This window comes from Hyla sarda, chromosome 5, assembly GCF_029499605.1.
Source record: "Hyla sarda isolate aHylSar1 chromosome 5, aHylSar1.hap1, whole genome shotgun sequence".
Classification (NCBI taxonomy): domain Eukaryota; kingdom Metazoa; phylum Chordata; class Amphibia; order Anura; family Hylidae; genus Hyla; species Hyla sarda.
Genome location: NC_079193.1, coordinates 108,832,269 through 108,848,899, shown reverse-complemented (window position 1 = coordinate 108,848,899; position 16,631 = coordinate 108,832,269). Strand labels below are relative to the sequence as shown.

The 16,631-nt window shown below is 40.5% G+C and overlaps 1 long non-coding RNA gene across 1 annotated transcript in view; it reads right to left on the bottom strand.

The window, feature by feature from the left end:
• Positions 1-16,631, bottom strand: part of LOC130272578 (uncharacterized) — a 147,465-nt gene that overhangs the window by 539 nt on the left and 130,295 nt on the right. The gene's annotated exons all lie outside the window — the stretch shown is intronic.

Below are 16,631 nucleotides of genomic sequence, written 5' to 3'. Positions count from 1 at the left end.
ACATGCATATGTTAAAGACAAACAAAAAAATGTATATAATTCTTAAAAGAGTACTCCGCACCCCTATACATCTTATCCCCTATCCAAAGGATAGGGGATAAGATGTCAGATCACCGGGGTCCCGCTGCTGGGGGCCCCCAGAATCTCGGCTGCCACACCCACCTGTACGGCTTCCACCTCACACCGGCAATGCTGGAGGCTTCGGAGCCCGACCACAATGGCGGACGAGTGTGACGTCACGACTCTGCCCTGTGTGACATCACGCCCCGCCCCCTCAATGCAAGTCTATGGGAGGGGGCGTGACAGACAGGTGGGTGTGGAAGCCAAGATCCCGGGGGCCCCCAGCAGCGGGACCCCGGCAATCTGACATCTTATCCCCTATCCTTTGGATAGGGGATAAGATGTCTAGGGGTGCGGAGTACCCCTTTAATATAAATATTGTAATATTTTTACAGGAGCTCCCCTTAAACAAACAAAAAAATAACTATGTTTCCTGCATGGGTCTTTCAGAAGTCAAAATAATTTCCCACTGTAAGACGTAATGATAAAATTGCAAAAATGATTATACTCAGAGCATCACATAAAGCTTCCAACGCTATTCCAATCTACCCCTCTGGCTATCCACATGACCATTAGTATGTGTACTCTGACAGGGATTGGCTGCAGTGATGACATGGGTGTATGTGCATGGCATTACTGTAGCATTACGGTAAACAAAACCATGTAGGGAGGACTGGAATGAGAGCACTAGAGGCAGTGAGGGATCATACTGGTTGTATAGTTTTTTGTTATATTGGGTCCCTTTCTTTAATAACTTTAAAAACCTTTTAAATATAATTGCTTAAGTATTTTGTAGAATAGAAAATTATGCCCAAAGTAAGTTGGATAACAAGTTAAATAAAACATTAAAAAGTAATATAAATCTCAACATGCATCTTGTACTTTTAAACTTCAGTTCTATGCCCCTTAGAGAGAGAAATTCAGATTTCTCGAGTACATTGCTATAATTTCAGAGAAAGTAATGTAATTAATCTAGCTGAGTCTATTATGCAGAACAGGTCAATTAAATCTGCATGAAAATATTGTTTCTGCTGTTAAATAATAAAAGTATAAACCATTTTATTCTGCTCTTTAATTCAACTGAAAAATACAGCTGATGGGAACATTATTTATGTATAAAATTATGTATTGAAACCGGAAAACAAACAGGACCTCTTTGAGTCAACAAAGCTAAATCTACATATATTTGATACCATGTGTTTTCTTCCTATTCAGGAAGTTCTGCTTATAGACATTTTTTTTAAAGAAAATTTTATGTCATATTGGTATTTGCGTCAGTATAGACTACTTCCCTCCCGAGCGTTTATTTTTTTTTTTATTTTTTTTATTTTTTTAACTTTAATTTACTTCCTTTTCCTTTTTTAATATCCACAGCATTTCTACTTTTCTGTTCAAGGGGTTATCTAGGAATTTAAAAACAGAGCTAATTTCTTTCAAAAACTGCTCTACATCTGTCCCCAGGTTGTTTGTGGTATTTCAACTTGACTCCATTCACTTAAATGGAACTGAGCTGCAGAACCACACTGTACCTGGAGACAGACGGGGAGCAGTTTTTGAAAGAAGCTCTGTTTTTCTATTCCTGGATAACCCCTCAATTGAGGGTTTATATTTTGTGAAACAAGTCTTACTTTTTAATGAAACCCTTTATTTTACCATATAATGTATTGCCAAACAGAAATATATGTTTGAAGAGGTAAAGTGGAAATAAACAACCCTTTTAAAACCAAAAACTGCTTTGCATCATCACCATATCCTAACTTCTCTAACATTTTTGATTTTCTGTCTGCAAAGCTGTGTAAGGTTTTTTTTGCAAGGTAAGCTGAAGTTAATCTTAAAGGGGTTGTCCAGCTTTATAAAGGTAATTTAATTTGGCTATTTTCTATTTTAAGGCAATAATGGACTGTGCCCTTGAGGCGTAATAGTTTAGATTTTAAATTTTTTTTAAATTGGGATTTTTTTTTTTTGAAAATGTTTATTTATTTAATTCACTTAGGGGTTTGATCACAGCTTACTTATATATTGTGTATTTCATTACCCCTGTCTCTATAACAAGCTTGATTTTGCAGGACAAGTTATACTTTCTAATTAAACCATTTTGGAGTACATCTAAATTATGTTTAACTTTTAATACTTTTTTTGTTGGGAGGTAATAGAAAAAATGCTGTGGTAAAAATGGTAAACATGACAGTATAGCTGGATCCTCTAGGCCAGTACAACAACAGCAATACCAAATGAAAATAGTTATTTTCAAGTTTTACTACTTTGGCACTATAGAAACCTTTTTTTTTTTTATTGAAAACCCACAACATTCTTATAACCCTTTTAGTTTTCTAGTGACAGAGTTGTGTGGGGCTTGTTTTTTGCTTTTTGCTTTTTTTCAGCGTTCATGGTATGGGATAAATAATAAGATAGTTTTAAAGTTTGAGTTTAACCAAATATTATTTTTTTAAAAAATAATAATACTTTTGTTAGGAGAAAACACATTGGCATCTTCTCCTACAAGGTCGTACACATAGAATCCTCTGATTGTTTGTGTAATAGATTGCACTACAATTGGCTGCCATAAAAACCCCATCAGAACCCTATGATCATGTAGTAGATGTGCCAATGAAGTGAAAATACCTTGGAAACCACTTAGATGCCACAATCTCAATTTGAATGTGACAAAAAAAGAGGTGTCTACCTTTCTGGTATTAAGAGCAGGACAGGAACTGATACTGCAATACCTAGCACAGGAGTAAAGATCCATGCTGGTCTATTCTCCAGCCCTTTAAAGTCATATGGGAAGGAAAAAAAAGCCCTTTGATGGCCGCCATAACAAGGTGTTTTGATCATTGAAGGGTTAAATCCTATATCAATTGCTATTACCTAAATATTCTAGCAATGAGTCAATTTACACAGTTCTTATACAATTGTTTTCTTTATAGAGCCCGTATATATATCAGAACAATGAAACAATGCCTCACCAATAGTGCATGATATACCCTACAGACTAATATCTAGCAGAGCCTTAAAGATACTACATTTCATTTTAATATGTGTCTTTTATTTATTGCATGTGATGGGGTATTGAACTACCACAAGTTTTCTTTTTTCAGTTTCTGTATCCAGGAAACATAAAAAACAGAGAAAGACAACTGACTCAGACAGACAATGCAGCACGACAGAAATTGATTTAATGAATCACTCCTAATTGCCCCGTTTCTATGTCACAGCTATTCCATCTTCACATTTTGTCTTTTTGTCTTTGTACTATTTCAGCTCAGACATTTATTGGCCCTTTTATATTCGTGTCTTAACGGTTACCAAGTCACTGGATGTGCAACATAATAGAACAACTTATCAGTATGAAAGGTCCAAAGACTTTGACACAGATACATAATGTATGGTGTACAACAACTGATGATATATATATATATATATATATATATATATATATATATATAACTATATATGTATATATATATATATATATATATATATATATATATATATATATATACATATATATATATGCTGATGACCTAAATAAAGACCACAACCTTTTTGAAATTGGGAGTCTGCATACTTTTTGCTGTGACCTATACCATTTGGATGTTCTATATTTGGACTAGTTATCCGGATGGTCACGGGCATAAGAGCAGGGACTAGTGCTGTCTTCCCTCCTTGACGTATATATATATATATATATATATATATATATATATATATATACAGCTTGAAAACGGTGGCAAGAGGCTGCTGAAACGTAGCGCATTTGTAACACTGGATATGGAATAAAATCACCATCTATTTTTGAAAGAATCGTTTTGGTGTGCTGTGGAATCATTGGATTACTATATATATATAAGTGCCTCACTATTTCATAGTTTCACATTTGTATCTATTACACCATAGCTGTATAGCTCTCCATGTTTTAACTGCATATTCATGTTTCATCTATATCTTTGTGCTGGCAGTGTGCTGCTGCATTCTTCTGTTGCTATATATATATATACAGTTATATCCTTAGACTGTATTGTTATGTTATGTTGTTATTTTTTCTGCTATCAATATATATATATATATATATATATATATATATTTTATATATATATATATATATATATATATATATATATATACATTTATATATATATATATATATATATATATATTTTTTTTTTTATAAAGTATTGATAAAGTATTATGACCCTTTACTTATAACTTAGTTGAAATATCTTTAGCAGTGATTACAGCCTATAGTCTTCTTGGGTATGAAGCCACAAGGTTGGTTTTGCACACCAGGTTGCATAGGCACCATCAGTAGAAGCCATTTTCAGGTCTCTCCAGAGATGCTGATTAGGCTATAGCTGTGCTACTCAATCACATTTTTTCACATAGGCTTTTTTCTTATAATAAATAAATTATCACTTCAAACTTCATTATTATATTTATGTAACATTAATATTTCTTTGATGATGTGATCAAAATAACAAAGGGCAAGTATTTTTCCACAGTATATATACTGTACACATGTATTTCTTTTTTTATAAACATGCTATTAACCCAAATTCTTACTTCATAAGCTACTGCTTTGCTAATTTTTATTGTGATTAGTTTTTTTTTAAATAGATCAATAGTTTATTTTTTTACCATTTTGCAAGAAAAAAAAGTTAACCTACATATTAAGGTAAATAGTAAAAAAAAAGAGAAGAGGATCAGCTCTCCCAACGCAGACCCACTGCAACACGGACAAGTGCGGATTGACCAATGTGTAATCAGGAAGGATGAAGTCCAGTGCAGCTTTTCAAACAGAAATGCGGTTTATTTCACGCAAGCAGAACACAGGACAAGCATAGAGGTGACGCATTTCGGCCGGTGGCACCTGGCCTTACTCATACGGGTGACCCACTGCAAGTTACACTGCCATTCATTTGAACTGACACTTTTGCGGATTGTCTCTGGACCTACACAAATTAATGGTAGCATAACTTGCAGCGAGTTGCCCACAGTGGGAAACCCCCTACTAGTTACTAGCGTATGAAGGCACCCTTAATGTGTTTTTATTTTATTATATTCATTTGAAATTGCAATAAAATATAACATTTGTCATATTGAGCATATACCTTTTTTGAGTTTTTCATAACAGAACAATATCTGTTTTTGTGATGTGATAAGCCCATTAAACCCTAGGTGGCTACCTATATGTCATTTTACATTAAGGAAACTTAGGCCAGGCTACTGCTTTTAATGTTAGTAACTGTATGTGCATCATCAAGATGTACACATAGTTGAAAGTATGTTGGCAGTAGTGACTTTGGTGGAGGCAGCATCTCTGAAGTGAAGACATGTACACAGAGAGTACAGAAAAGAGTGGCGGGGGAGAGGTGTAAAAGGTAGGTATTGTGTTTTTAAAGGGGCAGTGTGGAGGCCTAACTGTGTGGAAATACAGAGGAGACTAATTATTATGTGGGAGCACATGGGGGGGGGGGCTATATACTATATGGGAACACAGAGGTACCTTTCTAATGTGGGCATATTTACTAAGTATTCAGGATCTGGTCAATAACAGTAGGATGGTAATATGTATGGTGTCAGAATTATAGTCATCTGAAAAAAATGAAAAAAAATCTGAAACAATTAAAAATATCAAACAATGTATGTAACTTTTATAAATTGCTTAAAATATGGAAAACTGTGCAATTCATACTATCTGGACCTGACATCTTAACTTATTTTGTATAGTAATTTTAACATTGCAATGCATAAAACAAAAAACAGGTATTCATGTAAAAATATACAGTTTATTGTGATGTAATAAAAATCAATAAAATAAAGTTCAGTGCAGTGCAAATAAGCTGAATATGTAACAATAAAGATTAATCCATACCAAAATTAAACACAATATGGCAGATTAACTCACTATATCACCATAGCAACCGAGTAACACATGAAACTAATACTAGATGGTAGCTTACTGAAATATATATGGACACAGAAACAACACAAATATATCAAATAAATAGGCATTTAGAATTACTGGATATTTTGTGAGAATACTATAACCAATCTAACAATACTTATGTAATATAATCCAAGAGGTAATTACTCAACCAGTTATTGGCCTCACAATTTGGCTATAGTGCATCAACTCTAAACTAGGGACACCCTGTCATTGTGTCTGCATGGATTACTCAATAGAGCTATTGTATCTATAAGGAAATCTAGAATACTGGACACTATTTTAGATTAGGATCATCCAGTAATAAAACTGGACATTTACCCAGGGATGAAATTGGACATGTACTGGCAAGTAAATGGTTAATAAACTTAGGCAAAAAGATACATCCTCGGCAGATGTTATATGGTACCTTGGTGCATAGGCAAAGACATGCAAAGGACATTTTCTGCATATTATACACAAATAAAAAAAATGGAAATTTAATTTGCTAAACTAGCTATTATGTTAAAACCAGTGTATTTCTGTATATATTTTCATATAAAGTACTAGTTTTGATGGGGCCAGGGACCAGGTCTTAAATTTCCCCTGGGGTCCACCACAGGAATAACTGTAGCCTGGGCTGAACCTTACATTACACTGCAATTTAAGCACAGAGAATTGTCCCAGACATTACAAGGGACTATTCTTACACACCAAATTTTTTTTTCTTTAAAACAGTTTCATTGTCTATAGCATGGTTGAAAAATGTATAAATGAAAAAAGAGAACCATATCTTACATTCCCGCTTTACTGTTGGTATAACAGAGCTCTGGTCCCTGCTGTCCGACACTTTGGGGTTTGGGGGCATGATGTGCCGACTGCGTGGGTGTGTAACATCTTTTCATCAAACTTGAAAGCCCTAGACACATAGGAGGAGATTTATTAAAACATGTCTAGAGGAAAAGTTGCAGAGTTGCTCAAAGCAACCAATCAGATAACCTCTTTCATTTTCAACAAGGCCTCTACAAAATGAAAGAAGCGATCTGATTGATTGCTATGGGCAACTCAGCAACTTTTCCTCTGGACAGGTTTTGATAAATCTCCCCCATAGGGACTGGAGCTCTTTTATAACATCAGTGGCGAGGGAGGGAAGAAGGTAAGAGACAGTTCTTTTTATTTACCCCTTTCCTGACTTGATCTAAAAAAATATCTTTGACCAGACAACCCCTTTAAATCATAATTGGCAAATATGTATAATATGAACCTAGCCATTTTCTATGCCAACATACTATAGGGGAGATGTATAAAACCTGTGTAGAGGAAAAGTTGACCAGTTGCCCATAGCAACCAGATTGTTACTTTCAATTTGAAAAGGTCTCTGAAAAACAAAAAAAGCTATCTGATTGGTTGCTATTGGCAACTGGTCAATTTTTCCTCTGCACGGGTTTTGCTCAATCCTCCCTTAATATTGTCTATTAGCTTTCAGATTAGAGGTCTTTACATGTTTTGTTTGACAGACTGAAGGTCAGCCTTGGGCAATCCGCCAGGATGTCTGATTAAAAATCTAAACACAAGCAAAAGAATTACAGCAACACACTGCTAGCACAAAACTATATATGAAATATATGAACTATGATATGCTATATTGCTATAGTGACAAATTGAGGTTCTTAGCTTACCTTTTGGCCAAATAGCATGTACCATCCCACCCCCATAAGGTGACCTCATTGGGACAGACCCTACACTATAAATATGCATCTGAGCATTCAGTTTCCAGACTTGTAAGGTCTGAAACATCCAGCACCTTATAAAATGGGTGGGGTGCACAAGCTTCCGTGTTCGGATGCCGCAGCTGCCGGACCGGAGATTGCAGGGGTGCCCAGGGGCGACCCCTGCGATCTAACATCCTATCCCCTATCCTTTGGATAGGGGATAGGATGTTTGCAGCGGAGTATCCCTTTAAACTGATAACTGAAAAAAGCATACGTTTTTACATTTAATGGGGCCTGTGAATGGGCCTTTCTCTGCATGACATATATCAATCATTAATAACTGAGAATTCAAGAATATAGAGCAGTTTCACACTTTCAAAGATGTAAAGCTTCAGTTTCTCTCCATTCAGACTTTGATGCAGTATAAGTATGCTTTTGTTTTCCTTGTTCTAAAGACAAATCTACAGTACTTTTATTGCTGTTCCTTTTTGATCCATAGAAATACATATCATTCAGAATCCATTCTGATGAAAGTCACGGAACATGAAAGATTTAGCTATGGCTCCACAACTTGTGTCTCTTTCATGTTTTAGATGCTTTATGTTTATATAATGTCCATGCTATTTGTTACTTTTGTCACATATTGATCTTATGCAGCTAAACTGGCATAATGAGAAGTTAACATTTGCTGGCCCCTGTTGCTTAGACTTTAAGATCAGTTGTGCACTCGTGTTTCCCTTTATCCATTTTTGGAATTACATTGATGAATATTTGAGTAGCTGAGGCACCAGCGAAGAAATCAATAAAATTGAACCTTGCAAATGTGTCCTGCAAAGGTTTTCTTTAAGTGTGTTGTGACTTAGAGATTTATTCTGTGTGTTCTTTCTATTTCATTTAAATGTCAGATCAGTATGCATTAGATTGGCTTTTTGTTGCCTTCAGCAAGAAAGCTATCCTATTTGTTTGCTTAGCTTTACTGTACATGCTTAAAAACAATGCAGCTTCCAAAAATAAACGTTACATTTCTAGATCTGCATTCAATCACTCAAGTAGAAAACAATAATGCATTATATTTTTTGCCAGCAAGTCCATTTTGGCTACATATTTGCCCTGACTGAAAACCATGATTCTCATCTGCATTTAATTAAGACCAATTCAGAGACCCCTGGTAGAATGAAACTCTTAATGTGCGATGAATAGTAGCTACCAACAATATTGTAAATATTACAATGTGGATGAAAAGTGGATCTTTCATATTTTTAGACAATACAACATATTTTTTATGAAAATTTTAATTTTTTTTTGTTTGTTAGAAAGAAATACCTATATAAATTACCTCCTTAACCCCTTAAGGACCCAGCCATTTTACACCTTAGGACACGGCCATTTTTTTGCACATCTGACCACCGTCACTTTAAACATTAATAACTCTGGAATGCTTTTACTTATCATTCTGATTCTGAGAACGTTTTTTCGTGACATATTCTACTTTAACATAGTGGTAAAATGTTGTCGATACTTGCATCCTTTCTTGGTGAAAAATCACAAAATTTGTTGAAAAATTTGAAAATTTTGCATTTTTCTAACTTTGAAGCTCTCTGCTTGTAAGGAAAATGGATATTCCAAATAATTTTGTTTTATATTCACATATACAATATGTCTACTTTATGTTTGCATCATAAAATTGACGTGTTTTTACTTTTGGAAGACACCAGAGGGCTTCAAAGTTCAGCAGCAATTTTCCAATTTTTCACAAAATTTTTCACAATTTTTCAGGGACCAGTTCAGGTTTGAAGTGGATTGAAGAGTCTTCATCTTAGAAATACCCCACAAATGACCTCATTATAAAAACTGCACCCCCCCAAAGTATTCAAAATGAAATTCAGTAAGTGTTTTAACCCTTTAGGTGTTTCACAGGAATAGCAGAAAAGTGAAGGAGAAAATTCACAATCTTCATTTTTTACACTCGCATGTTCTTGTAGACCCAATTTTTGAATATTTACAAGGGGTAAAAGGAGAAAATGTATACTTATATTTGTAGCCCAATTTCTCTCGAGTAAGCACATACCTCATATGTCTATGTAAAGTGTTCGGCGGGCGCAGTAGAGGGCTCAGAAGCGAAGGAGCGACAAGGGGATTTTGGAGAGTATGTTTTTCTGAAATGGTTTTTGGGGGGCATGTTGCATTTAGGAAGCCCCTACGGTGCCAGAACAGCAAAAAAAAAAAAAAAGCATACCATTTTGGAAACTAGACCCCTTGAGGAACGTAACAAGGAATAAAGTGAGCCTTAATACCCCACAGGTGTTTCACGACTTTTGCATATGTAAAAAAAAAAAAAAAAATCACTAAAATGTGTGTTTCCCCCCAAATTTCACATTTTTGCAAAGGTTAATAGCATAAAATACCCCCCAAAATTTGTAACCCCATCTCTTCTGAGTATGGAGGTACCCCATTAGTTGACCTAAAGAGCACTATGGGCGAACTACAATGCTCAGAAGAGAAGGAGTCATATTTGGCTTTTTGAGAGAAAATTTTGCTTGGGGGCATGTCGCATTTAGGAAGACCCTATGGGGCCAGGACAGCAAAAAATACCCACATGGCATACCATTTTGGAAACTAGACCCCTTGAGGAACGTAACAAGGAATAAAGTGAGCCTTAATACCCCACAGGGGTTTCACGACTTTTGCATACGTAAAAAAAGAACAAATCACTAAAATGTGTGTTTCCCCCCCAAATTTCACATTTTTGCAAGTGTTAATAGCAGAAAATACCCCCCAAAATTTGTAACCCCATCTCTTCTGAGTATGGAGGTACCCCATAAGTTGACCTGAAGTGCACTACGGGCGAACTACAATGCTCAGAAAAGAAGGAGTCATATTTGGCTTTTAAGAAGCCCCTATGGTGCCAGGACAGCAAAATAACCCCAACATGGCATACCATTTTGGAAACTAGACCCCTTGAGGAACGTAACAAGGGGTACAGTGAGCATTTACTCCCCACTGGTGTCTGTCAGATCTTAGGAACATTGGGCTGTACGAAATTTTTAATTTGCACAGCCCACTGTTCCAAAGATCTGTCAGACACTAGTGGGTGGTAAATTCTTACTGCACCCCTCATTACATTCCGTGAGGGGTGTAGTTTCCAAAATGGGGTCACATGTGTTTTTTTTTTTTTTTTTGCGTTTGTCAAAACCGCTGTAACAATCAGCCACCCCTGTGCAAATCACCTCAAATGTACATGGCGCATTCTCCGTTCTGGGCCTTGTTGTGCGCCCCCAGAGCACTTTGTGCCCACACATGGGGTATCTCCGTAGTCGGGAGAAATTGCATTACACATTTTGGGGGGCTTTTTTCCCTTCTACCTCTTGTCAAAATGAAAAGTATAGGGCAACACCAGCATGTTAGTGTAAAAAATTAATTTTTTTACACTAACATGCTAGTGTAGACCCCAACTTCACCTTTTCATAAGGGGTTAAAGGAGAAAAAGCCCCCCAAAATTTGTTAGGCAATTTCTATCGAGTACGGCGATACCCCATATGTGACCCTAAACTGTTGCCTTGAAATATGACAGGGCTCCAAAGTGAGAGCGCCATGCGCATTTGAGGCCTGAATTAGGGATTTGCATAGGGGTGGACGTAGGGGTATTCTATGCCAGTGATTCCCAAACAGGGTGCCTCCAGCTGTTGCAAAACTCCCAGCATGCTTGGACAGTCAACGGCTGTCCGGCAATACTGGGAGTTGTTGTTTTGCAACAGCTGTAGGCTCCATTTTGGAAACAGTGGCGTACCAGACGTTTTTCATTTTTATTGGGGAGGGGAGGGGGGTTGTGTAGGGGTTTGTGTATATGTAGTGTTTTTTACTTTTTATTTTATTTTGTGTTAGTGTAGTGTAGTGTTTTTAGGGTACAGTCATATGGGCGGGGGGTTACAGCGAGTTTCCCGCTGCGAGTTTGAGCTGCCGCACAAAATTAGCTGCATTGCAAACTTGCAGCGTGATACTCACTGTAAGCCCCCTGCCCATGTGAATGTACCCTGTACATTCACAGAGGGGGGGGGGGACCTCCAGCTGTTGCAAAACTACAACTCCCAGCATGCACAGTCTATCAGTGCATGCTGGTAGTTTTAATTTGCAACAGCTGGAGGCACACGGGTTGGGAAACACTGAGTTAGGAAACAGACAATGTTTCCCAAGCAGTGTGCCTCCAGTTGTAGCTAAACCACTACTCCCAAACATTCTCAGGCATGCTGGAAGTAGTAGTTTGGCAACATCTTTAGAGCCAGATGTTGCCGAACTGCAACTCTCAGCATGCTTGGAGTTGTAGTTTTGCAACATCTGGAGGACTACAGTTTGCAGACCACTAATACACTGGTTCCCAATCTGTGCCCTTCCAGATGTTGCAAAACTACAACTCCCAGTATGCCAAAACTGTCCAGGCATGCTGGGAGTTGTAGTTCTGCAACATCTGAAGGGCCAGATGTTACAGAACTACAACTCCCAGCATGCCTGGACAGTAAGGGCATGCTGAGGATGTGTAGTTTTGCAACATCTGGAAGGGCACAGTGGTCTCCAAACTGTGGACCTCCAGATGTTGCAAAACTGCAACTCCCAGCATGCCCGGATGCCAAGGGCTGTCTGGGCATGCTGGGGGTTGTAGTATACAGGGTCCCATTACAGCAATGCATGTCGCTTTACGGCTACGTGCATTGCTGTAAATTACCCGACCGTGGCTGAAGAGGAACTCACCTGTAGCTGCCGCCGTCTTCATCGCTGGGATCCGGGTCTTTAGGGACAAGGTAAGTACCGGGGCCAGGCCCCAGCACTCCCCCGTCCCCCGCCGCGTCCTCCGGTCTTCCTCCCGTCCTCTCCGGACTTCCAGGGGCCAGGCAGGGTGGTCGGAAGTAACGCCCCCCCCCCCTGCAATTGGTCGGTTAGCTAACTGACGCATCGCAGGGGATAGGAGGAGGTGGCAGGCTTGCCACCTCGCTCCTAGCCTTCAGCATGGTCCTGGCTGTCTGTGACAACCGGGATCATGCAAAATTACCGGGAGGTCGGGTCCCAGAGACCCGATCAGCCCGGTATCACCGCAGATCACAGGGACGATTTTCCTTGCGATTTGCGACGATCGCCGACATGGGGGGCCTACATGACCCCCCTCAACGTTTGCCCTGGATGCCTGCTGAAGCATTTCAGCAGGCATCCGCTTCCGATCCCGCCCAGCATGCGGCAAGGACCGGAATTGTCCCTGACATACGCGTACGTCAAGGGTCCTTAAGGGGTTAAACTGCAAACACAGACAATCGACTAAAGTTTAGAAGATGTCCTAAAGAAAACCATGGCCAGGTGTATTGTTTGGTTCTAAACACAACATTGTGAAGCAATTTTTCATTCAGATTATTTTTTTTGCTACATTTATAAGCAGATTCAATATGAATTTGAAAAGTAAAGAAAAAAACTTTTGTTCCTAATGGACTAGCTTTTGGCTTTAAATAAAAAAAAAAGTGAATTAAAAGCTGTGATCAAATACCCAACAAAATATATGTGAAATCTCCTTACAGATCATCAAGATTTAGCAAGCAGGGGAAGATTGGGGGATCAGACATGTGCAAACAGGATCTATGAGGAACCAGGGCTAGTGTACTGGTCCTTTCTAGTGTTGGGCGACAATTCTGTGTACTGTGTCTGCTGTGCTTCCTGGTCTTCCTGCCCTGGTGTGTCTTCTGTTGCTTTCACTTTGTCCACTAGGGGCCATGCGCGAGCACTGGCTGAATTTTATAAGTCTAGCCTGCATTCCCTAATGCAGTGTTTCCCAACCTTTTTTGGCTCGGGGCAGCCTCAGAATTTTTTTTTTCGCGGGGCACCCCTACTGAAGTTGATGAGCAAAAAAAAAAGAGGAAAAAGCCGCAATGCACAATATCTATTTATCTATGGGTATGTAGATAACAGTGCTGCTTTATACAGCAACTCACAAATTACATCTTTTCTAATCAGTGTTGTTCCCTTTTTCTTCTCCATCTGGTCCGGGCCATCATGGCGATTTCTTCGTTAAACCAGCTAAACAAACATATTAGGCTCTGCACTTTTCTAGAATCAGCCTCCAGATTCCCTTTTTACAAGTGAAGAGGAAAACAGAGTGTATAGGTGTAAAGGGGTGACAGAGGGGTGTAGAAAGGTTTACATGGGTGACAGGTGTGTAGAGGAGTGTACATGGGTAATGGGGGGTGTAGGGGTTAACAGAGGGGTGTAGGGGGTGACAGAGGGGTGTACATGGGTGACAGAGGGTGTTGGGGGTGTACAGGAATGTACATGGGTGACAGAGTGGTGTAGAGGAGTGTACATGGGTGACAGAGGAGTGTACATTGGTGACAGGGGTGTAGAGGAGTGAACATGGGTGGCAGAGGGTTGTAAATGAGTGTACATGGGTGACAGAGGAGTGTAGAGGAGTGTATATAGGTGACAGAGGGGTGTAGAAGAGTGTACATGGGTGACTGGGCGTAGGGGGTGACAGAGGTGAAGGGGGTGATAGAGGGATGTACATGGGTGACAGAGTGGTGTTGGGGGTGTAGAAGAGTGTACATGGGTGACAGAGGGGTATAAATGGGTAACAGAGGGTTGTACATGAGTGACAGAGTGGTGTAGAGGGGTGTACATAGGTGACAGAGGGGTGTACATGGGTGACAGATGGGTGTAGAAGAGTGTACATTGGTGACATAGGGGTGTACAGGAGTGTACTTGGGTGACAGAGGGGTGTAGAGGAGTGCACATGGGTGACAGAGGAGTGAACATAGGTGACAGAGGAGTGTAGAGGGGTGTACATGGGTGACAGATGGGTGCAGAAGAGTGTACATGGGTGACGGAGGGGTGTACATGGGTGATAGATGGGTGTACATGAGTGAAAGAGGGGTGTAGACGAGTGTACATGGGCGACAGGGGGGGTAGGGGGTGACAGAGGGGTGTAGGTGGTGATAGAGGGGGGTACATGGGTGAGAGAGGGATGTAAAGTAGTGTACATGGGTGATAGAAAGGTGTACATGGGTGAGAGAGGAGTATACATGGGTGGCAGAGGGGTGTAAAGGAGCGAACATGGGTGAAAGAGGAGTGTACATGGGTGACAGAGGGGTGTACATGGGTGGCAGAGGAGTGTAGAGAAGTGTACATTGGTAACAGAGGGGTGTACATGAGTGACAGAGTGATGTAGAGGGGTGTATATTGGTGACAGAGGGGTGTACAGTGGTGACAGAGGTAGTAAAGGAGTGTACATGGGTGACAGAGGGGTGAAGAGGAGTGTACATTGGCGACAGGGGGGGGATAGGGGGTGACAGAGGGGTGTAGGTGGTGATAGAGGGGTGTAGAGGAGGGAACATGGGTGGCAGAGGAGTGATAGATGAGTGTACATGAGTGAAAGAGGGGTGTAGACGAGTGTACATGGGCGACAGGGGGGTATAGGGGGTGACAGAGGGGTGTAGGTGGTGATAGAGGGGTGTACATGGGTGAGAGGGGGATGTAAAGTAGTGTACATGGGTGATAGATGGGTGTACATGGGTGAGAAAGGGGTATACATGGGTGACAGAGGGGTGTAAAGGAGCGCATATGGGTGAAAGAGGAGTGTAAAGGAGTGTACATTGGTGACAGAGGGGTGTACATGGGTGGCAGAGGAGTGTAGAGAAGTGTACATTGGTAACAGAGGGGTGTACATGAGTGACAGAGTGGTGTAGAGGGGTGTATATTGGTGACAGAGGGGTGTACAGTGGTGACAGAGGGTGCAAAAGAGTGTACATGGATGACAGAGGGGTGTAGAGGAGTGAACATGGGTGGCAGAGGAGTGTAGAGTAGTGTACATTGGTGACAGTGGGGTGTAGGGGGTGATAGAGGGGTGTACATACATCACAGGGGTGTTAGGGTGTACAGGAATGTACTTGGGTGACAGAGGGGTGTAGAGGAGTGTACATGGGTGACAGAGGAGTGTACATGGGTGACAGAGGAGTATAGAGGCGTGTACATGGGTGACAGATGGTGCAGAAGAGTGTACATGGGTGACGGAGGGGTGTACATGGGTGATAGATGGGTGTACATGAGTGAAAGAGGGGTGTAGATGAGTGTACATGGGCGACAGGAGGGGTAGGTGGTGACAGAGGGGTGTAGGTGGTGATAGAGGGGTGTACGTGGGTGAGAGAGGGATGTAAAGGAGTGTACATGGGTGATAGATGGGTGTACATGGGTTAGAGAGGGGTGTAGAGGAGTGTACATGGGTGGCAGAGGGGTGTAAAGGAGCATACATGGGTGAAAGAGGAGTGTAAAGGAGTGTACACGGGTGACAGAGAGGTTTACATGGGTGGCAGAGGAGTGTAGAGAAGTGTACATGGGTAACAGAGGAGTGTACATGAGTGACAGAACGGTCTAGAGGGGTGTACATTGGTGACAGAGGGGTGTACATTGGTGACAGAGGGTGTAAAGGAGTGTACATGGGTGACAGAGGGGTGTAGAGGAGTGTACATTGGTGAGAGAGGGGTGTAGAAGAGTGAACATGGGTGGCAGAGGGGTGTAAATGAGTGTACATGGGTGACAGAGGAGGGGGATTAGGGGGTGATAGAGGGGTGTACATAGGTAACAGGGGTGTTAGGGTGTAAAGGAGTGTACATTGGTGTACATTGGTGACAGATGGGTGCAGAAGAGTGTACATGGCTGAAAGGGGTGTACATGGGTGATAGATGGGTGTACATGGGTGAAAGGGTGGCGTAGGGGGGGACAGAGGGGTGTAGGGGGTTATAGAGGGGTGTAAATGAGTGTACATGGGTGAGAGGGGTGTAGAGGAGTGTACATGGTTGACAGAGGAGTGTACTTGAGTGTCAGAGGAGTGTACATGAGTGACAGAGGGGTGTAGAAGAGTGTACATGGGTGACAGAGGGGTGTAAAGGAGTGTACATGGGTGAAAGATGAGT